Source organism: Hyaena hyaena, unplaced genomic scaffold, assembly GCF_003009895.1.
Source record: "Hyaena hyaena isolate Hyena2069 unplaced genomic scaffold, ASM300989v1 scaffold_542, whole genome shotgun sequence".
NCBI classification, from domain to species: domain Eukaryota; kingdom Metazoa; phylum Chordata; class Mammalia; order Carnivora; family Hyaenidae; genus Hyaena; species Hyaena hyaena.
The window spans coordinates 947,812-955,652 of NW_024081175.1; positions in this window are offsets into that span (position 1 = coordinate 947,812).

The window sequence follows — 7,841 nt, forward strand, 5'->3', positions numbered from 1 at the left end:
AGGCATTTAATCTAGTAGATGATGTTTAGGTTGAGTGACAGAAAGATGGCCTAATTTAAAAAACCCAAAGTTTCTTGCATTTAGAGAATCATATACTGTAAGAGACAGTGGGATACTCTGAGATCATTTCTCTCATTTTATATGTTCACTTAACCATTAAATTAATACCTTTTTATTGTATTTAAGTATGTGTCGGTCAGTGTGTTAGGTGTTGAGGTTATAGTATATTGTCCCTATCCATATAGAAATTATGTTTTAGTGGAGGAAATGGCAATGAAACCCATAATCATACACATAAGCATATAATTACATATGTTTATGAATGCTATTAAGTAGAAGAGCAGGGTTCTCCGAGATCACGTGTTAGAGAATACATGACAATACTAGACTGTAGAGAGTGACAGTGACTTGCCTCAAATCACTGAGCTGAGCACCGCAGAGCTGGCGCTAGACTCAGTCGCTTGTTCTCTGTCACCAACTTGACTGAGAAAGTTTAGGCTAAGTGATGGAAATCCAAAATCCATGAGCTCCTGTCCTGGCTTCTCTATTACTTCGAGTTGTTGGGCAGCCTTGAGAGACACCCGAATATCTGCACTTAGAATGGAAGCTTCAAAGTTTTGAAAATTGTTTTCTTCTTTGGTGAAGATCTCTCTGCTTATAGTGTGGTTGATTAGAGGCTGAAAATGATTTGCAGAGGTAACAAAGTCCATGGTTAAAGAAAAGAATTGCTTAGTAGCTATAGAAAGACTACTAATTATTAAAACGTCCAGGCTGCAACCAAGTTCAACAGCTTCTTGGAGTCTACTTTGTTGTGAAATGAGTGGTTTTGTTTCTATCAAAGGTCCATCAAAGCCTATATCAATTTCCATAACAAACTTTTAAGAAAAGTTTTTGTATATTTTTGCTTCCAGTTTTAATGTAAATTCTAGTTTGTTAACATCAGTTAATTTCAGTATAATATCGGTTAAAGATTTTATCTTGTTTTTATTAATTTTTTTAACATTTATTTATTTTTGAGAGACAGAGACAAAGCATAAGCAAGGGACAGGCAGACAGAGAGAGAGAGAGAGAGACAGAAAGAGAGAGAACCCAAAGCAGACTCCAGCTCTGAGCTGTCACTACAGACCCCGCTGATGAGGGGCTTGAACCCACGGACTGTGAGATCATGACCTGAGCCAAAGTTGGATGCTTAACTGACTGAGCCACCCAGGCGCCCCTAAAGATTTTATTCTTAAGTAACCCCTTCACCCAGTGTGGGGCTCGAACCCATAACCCTGAGATCAAGAGTCGGATGCTCCACTGAGCCAGTCAGGCACCCCTCCATTACAAACTTTTGCCTAGATAGGTTTACCAGACCTATCAATTAGAAAGAGATCAAAGTTAAACTACCATTATTAAAATTATTAGCTAACAGCCATCATAATGAATCTATTCTCCTCTTTGGAAGCTGAGGCATTGGGATATGGACAGCAGCCCATACAGATAGCTAAGAGTTTAAGGTGATTTTCTCTTGAAAGAGTCTGAAGAGTAAGGATAGGATGGCTGATGGCAAATCTATATACTTTGGAGATCCAACAAATACACAGATGAAAGGCATCCTTTCAGGAACACCGAGAAGCTTTGCCTCCCTACTCTGGGAAGCAGCTGCCAGCAGGTGGTAACAGGTGAAGTCCTTTCTAATGTTGCATGGGACAAGTGACTGACTTTCTTCAATCTAAAGCCTAAATCACAGTCATGTGCAATTAATTTGAAATGTTGTTTTTATATATTATATTCAGCAATTATTTGCACATATACACTATATATAAATCTTTGCATTAATGAATAAATAGGATTATAGCACACATGTTGGGGTTTTGGGGGTACAAACTGATTTTTTTTTCCTTTTGCAAACCTCCTCTCTCCTTTTCTGTTTTCCTGCCACCCCCAACCCCACCACAACTCATGTTGTCAAATTAGCTTGTATTTTTGCACATTTTTTAATCCATGTTTATATAATCCTATGTAAGCATATGGATGCATGTAAAAGATGTATGTACTCCCATACGTGGGTTTTGGGGGCCATTTTTTAGAAATCATATTACATACCCTTTTGAGATCATATTATATATTCTTTGCCCTACATTTGTCTTTCTCGCTAGGAAATACCTCAAGAAAACGTCTCCAAGTCAACGGACATAGATCCACTTCATTTTCTACTACTTCTGTGGTGTAGATGTACCACGGGCTCCTTTGTTTTCAGTTTTCTGCTGTACTGCACAATGCTGGGAATCAGCTCTCTGGTCATGTGTCCTTGTGTGGTGGGCTCTTACTTTGACAGGATAGCTATCTAGAAGTGAGAATTCCGAGCCAAAGGGTGTGGCTATTTAATTTTAATAAATGCTGCCAGGTTGTTTTCCAAAAAATATTCTATTGATTCTCCTTTCCACCGGGAGTGACAACGTCATTTGTCCCTGTGTCCATATCAAAATGGATGTTATTACTCTTTTTCATTTTTGCCGGACTAATGGGCTTAAACCTGTTACTTTATTTTCCATTTCCCTACTAGTGATTTAAATCTTTTCATAAATTTGTAGGTTATTTGGTTTTGTCCCTCTGCAAGTTGGCTATTTTCTTTTTATTTGGGGTTGTACGTTGTAAGAACTCATTGCATAATCATGTCATATTTTTCATTTGTGTCCAAACTTTTTCTAAATTTCTCATTTGCCTGTTTTTGTTATCATCTGAAATACATATTGTAATATACCTGAAAGTGTATATCTTCTCTTACAGTTTCTACGTTTACTGTCTTAGTTATAAAAATGTCTGCAAGCATGTATATTCTTACATTTTTATTTTTATGTTCTTTTTTTTAAACAGACTCTTTTTAAAAAGATTTTTAAAAAACATTTATTTATTATTGAGAAACAGAGAGAGACAGAGCATGAGCAGGGGGAGCAGAGAGAAGGGGAGACACAATCTGAAGCTGGCTCCAGGCTCTGAGCTGTCAGCATAGAGCTGGACGCAGGGCCTGAACCCATGAACCGTGAGATCATGACCTGAAGTCCAACGCTCAACCAACTGAGCTACCCGGGTACCCTTATTTTTATGTTAAGATTTTAACCCACATAAAATCATTTCTGTAAGGGAATTCAACTTAATTTTTCTATATAAAAATAATCTGCCCTTGGGCGCCTGGGTGGTTCAGTGGGTTATGCGTCCGACTTCGGCTCAAGTCATGATCTCACAGTTCGTGGGTTCAAGCCCCGCGTTGGACTCTGTGCTGGCAGCTAGCTCAGAGCCTGGAGCCTGCTTCGGATTCGTGTCTCCCTCTCTCTCTGACCCTCTCCTCCTCATGCTGTCTCTCTCTCTCTCTCTCAAAAAGAAATAAAACATTAAAAAAATAATACACCCTTTTGCACTGAATTGCAAGGTCTATCACCTTTATCGTATATTAAATTCTCATATATTTCAGGACCTATTTCTGGATTCTGTGTCCTGTTCTACTGATGGATCTATTCTTATGCAAATATCTGATTTGTTTCTAGTACCTTTATGAGATTGTCTGATATTTGATTATGCATGTTATGCCTAACTGTTCTTCTTTTTCTTCTATATAAAATATGATTGGATTGGGGTGCCAGGGTGGCTTAGTTGGTTGAGTGTCCGACTCTTGATTTCAGCTCCAGTTGTGATCACAGGGTTGTGGGATGGAGCCCCGCGTAAGATTCTCTCTCTCCCCTTGTGCCTCTCTCCCTACACATTCTCACTCTCTAAAATAAAAAATATATATACAATTGGATTATCTTTTGCACTGTTGGTGGATAAGCAAACTAGTGCAGCCACTCTGGAAAACAGTATGGAGTTTCCTCAAAAAGTTAAAAATAGAACTACCAGTAATGATCCAGTAATTCCACTACTGGGGATTTACCCAAAAAATACTAATTCAAAAAAGATATAGTCACCCCTATGTTAACTGCAGGATTATTTACAACAGCCAAATTATGGAAGCAGCCCAAGTGTCCATCGATAGATGAATGGATAAAGAAGATCTGGTGTATATATATATACACACACATACATATACATACATATATATATATATATATTACTTAGTCATAAAAAAGAATTACATCTTGTCATTTGCAACATGGATGGAGCTAAAGAGTATTATGCTAAGTGAAATAAATCAGTCAGAGAAAGACAAATACCATATGATTTCACTCATATATGGAATTTAAGAAACAAAACAAATAAGCAAAGGAAATAAAAAAGAGTGAGAGAAAGGCAAACCAAGAAACAGATTCTTCACTCTAGAGAACAAACAGATGGGTTACCAGAGGGGAGGTGTGCAGGGGCATGGATGAAATAGGTGAAGGGTAATAAGAATGCGTGGAATTGCTGAATCACTGTATTTTACACCCAAAACTAATTTAAACTATAAGTTAACTGTACTGGAATTAAAATTAAAAAAGAAAAAAAATATGATCGGGTTACATTCTCAGGCATTTGTTCCTTTAAGTAAACCTTAAGGCCAGCAAGTGTAAGCCAAAGCTGTGTCTCCTGGACAGAAGCTTTAGGAGCCAGAATATGATGTGCCTCATCTTCTTTCCTATCTTGGTGACGGTGGAAGCACTGATGGGATGGAACCTTCTTTCAGCCTGGGTTCCTAAGTGACGGTGATGAGCAGAGCCACCCTCATGATCCATGTTGGACATGTAGAATCAGTGGGAATGAACTTGGGTTATGTTAAATCACAAGCTGTGGGGTGTTACTGCCTATCACCTTGCTCATTCTAACTGATGGGATTGTTCTGAGGCTTGGGTCAGATAATACATAGAAAAACACGTTCTTTTATTTAAAAAAAATTTTTTTTAATGTTTTATTTATTTCTAGGAGAGAGAGAGAGAGAGAGAGAGACAGCGTAAGCAGGGGAGGGCCAGAGAGAGAGGGAGTCACAGACTCTGAAACAGGCTCCAGGCTCTGAGCTGTCAGCACAGAGCCCGACGCGGGGCTCGAACCCACGAACCATGAGATCATGACCTCAGCGAAAGTCGGACGCTTAACCGACTAAGCCACCCAGGCGCCCCAGAAAAATACATGTTCTAAAGCAACCTGGAACCAGGTTATAGATCAATAAATGTCAGGAAGCATGACTAAAATTACTAGCAAATAACAATGATAATGAAGTTACTCTCAAGTCTAGAGACAGGGCTTTCTGACCATATATATATATATATATATATATATTTTTTTAATGTTTTATTTATTTCTGAGAGAGAGAGGGAGACACAGAATCTGAAACAGGCTCCAGGCTCTGAACTGGCTGTAAGCACAGAGCCTGATGCTGGGCTCAAACCCACGAACCATGAGATCATGACCTGAGCCGAAGTCAGATGCTTAACCGACTGAGCCACTGATCATATATTTAAAAAAATTTTTTTAATGTTTATTTATTTGGGAGAGAGAGAGAGAGAAGGCACACATGGGTGAGAGAGAGCAGAAGAGGGGCAGAGAGAGCCAGAGAGAACCAGAGAGACAGAATCCAAAGCAGGCTCCAGGATCTGCACTGTAAGCACAGAGCTCCACGTGGGGCTGGAGCCCATGAACTGCAAGATCATAACCTGAGCTGAAGTTGGATCCTTAACTGACTGAGCTACCCAGGCGCCCCTCTGTCCATATGGTTTAATTTCAGGTGATTAAGAAGATACATGTACCAGAAGAAATATCTGACTTGCCTGCTAAATATTGTAGTTAAAAGTTTAATGCCTATAAAAATGCAAATCATCTCAAATTGAAAAGATGTGTCTGTCTGTTAACATAAGAAGGAAACTTAGAACACATTTGAAGATGATGATTTATATCAGTGATTGCAAACTGATGGCCAATTGCACCAAAAAACCTGGACCATAGATGTGTTTTACTTTCATCACAATGTTTAAAAATCAGGGAAATGAGCATGTGTGTGTGTGTGCATGCACACACACACACACACACACACACACACACACACACACACACACTTCTGGCTTCTCTTGAAAAAATTGGAAGACCTTGCAACTGTGAGATTATATTTCTGCATGACCCAAATCTCTAGAGCTGAGTAACTGCATTTTCTATTTCCCCAGTGCCCCCCACCTTGTTTTCTTTATACTCAGTCCACTTAGCCCATTTACATTTCCTACAGGTCTAGGGTTGTATATGAATGTGTGACCTCATGGCTGTAGTGAGTGATGAAAATTTGATTATTTCTTGAGTACTGGGGTACAGTGAGGTCTAGGTCTAAAGAAGATAACTCACTATGGAAGGAAGGAAAAATGAGGTACTGATGCCTAAGCCCTTTGGTATCCTTTTGATAAAACTGGTTAGTGGAGGAAGAGACATTTCTCTTCCTGCAGAAAAGAATAAAAATAGATCTTTGATACCTCTGCAGCAATATTCATCATCAACTCAGTTCCAGACCACATGGGATAATTAATTCTCTCAGCCCCTTCACAGAGTGAGAATTTCAGAAATACCATTAGTCGGAAAGCAAATTTGGGAAAACATTTGCAAAATCTTGTCACTTAGGAAGAATCTTAATACAAGGTACTGAACTGTCAATAAAACCTGCTAACCGAAACTTCCCCATCTTATTCACTTAGGAAAGAGTATCTAACACAGAAAAGGGGTTGGACAGAAAAGTCTAGAATCCAGATTGTTCAGAATATAATTCCTATGCAATTGCTTCAGTATTATCTAAACTCCTACACATTCATGTCCCTTAAAAATCCCTCTTATGTTAATCATGTCCATCATTTGGGCTTCATTTTCATTAAAAGAAAACATCTTGATACCACTACCACCTTGAAGTCTACTAACTGGCCTAGTTTTCAAAGGCAGAATCTCCCAGTAAAAATATGCCTCTTGTTACATGCGCAACCAATAAAATAAAAACAGTCTGTACAATTTAATGTATCTTACTATAGATTTCCATGGTATTAGTAACTATTTTATTAATGTACTAATTTAATTCAAGATATTGAAATGCTCTAAAGTAATGACTGTGTCTTCTGAATGATCTGGAACAGACAGTAGGTTTGCAAGTGGGCCATCCTTGGATCTTTTTTGTTTTGTTTTGTTTTTGTTTTTGTTTTGTTTTATTTATTTTTGAGGGAGAGGGAGAGAGAGACAGCATGAGCAGGGGAGGGTCAGAGAGAGAGGGAGACACAGAATCTGAAGACAGGCTCCAGGCTCTGAGCTAGTTGTCAGCACAGAGCCCGATGTGGGGCTCGAACCCACGAACCATGAGTTCATGACCTGAGCCGAAGTCAGATGCTTAACTGACTGAGCCACCCAGACGCCCCCATCCTTGGATCTTTAATGAGATACCTCTGTTTGCTGATTTTTTAAAGGTTATGAAGAGTTGGTTGAGAAAGATGGGAACATGGAATATCTGATTTTAGATCATCTCAAACTCAAATTTATCTCATCAATAAAATGTTACCTCAGTTCTGTTTGTCGTTGGACAGGAAAGAGGTGGAAATTTAAAAAGGCCTGAAGAAACTTCGTGGACTGAAGAGAGAGAGTCCTCAAAACAGAGATGGATTTTCCATCTGCATTTTTCAAACACAGACTTCTTATTTTACACACACACACACACACACACACACACACACACACACACTTTTAATGTTTATTTATTTTTGAGAGAGAGACAGAGCATGAGCAGGGGAGGGGCAGAGACAGAGCGAGACACAGAATCCAAAGCAGGCTCCAGGCTCTGAGCTGTCAGCACAGAGCCCGACATAGGGCCTGAACTCATGAACTGCAAGATCATGACCTGAGTTAAAGTCAGATGCTCAACTGACTGAGCCACTCAG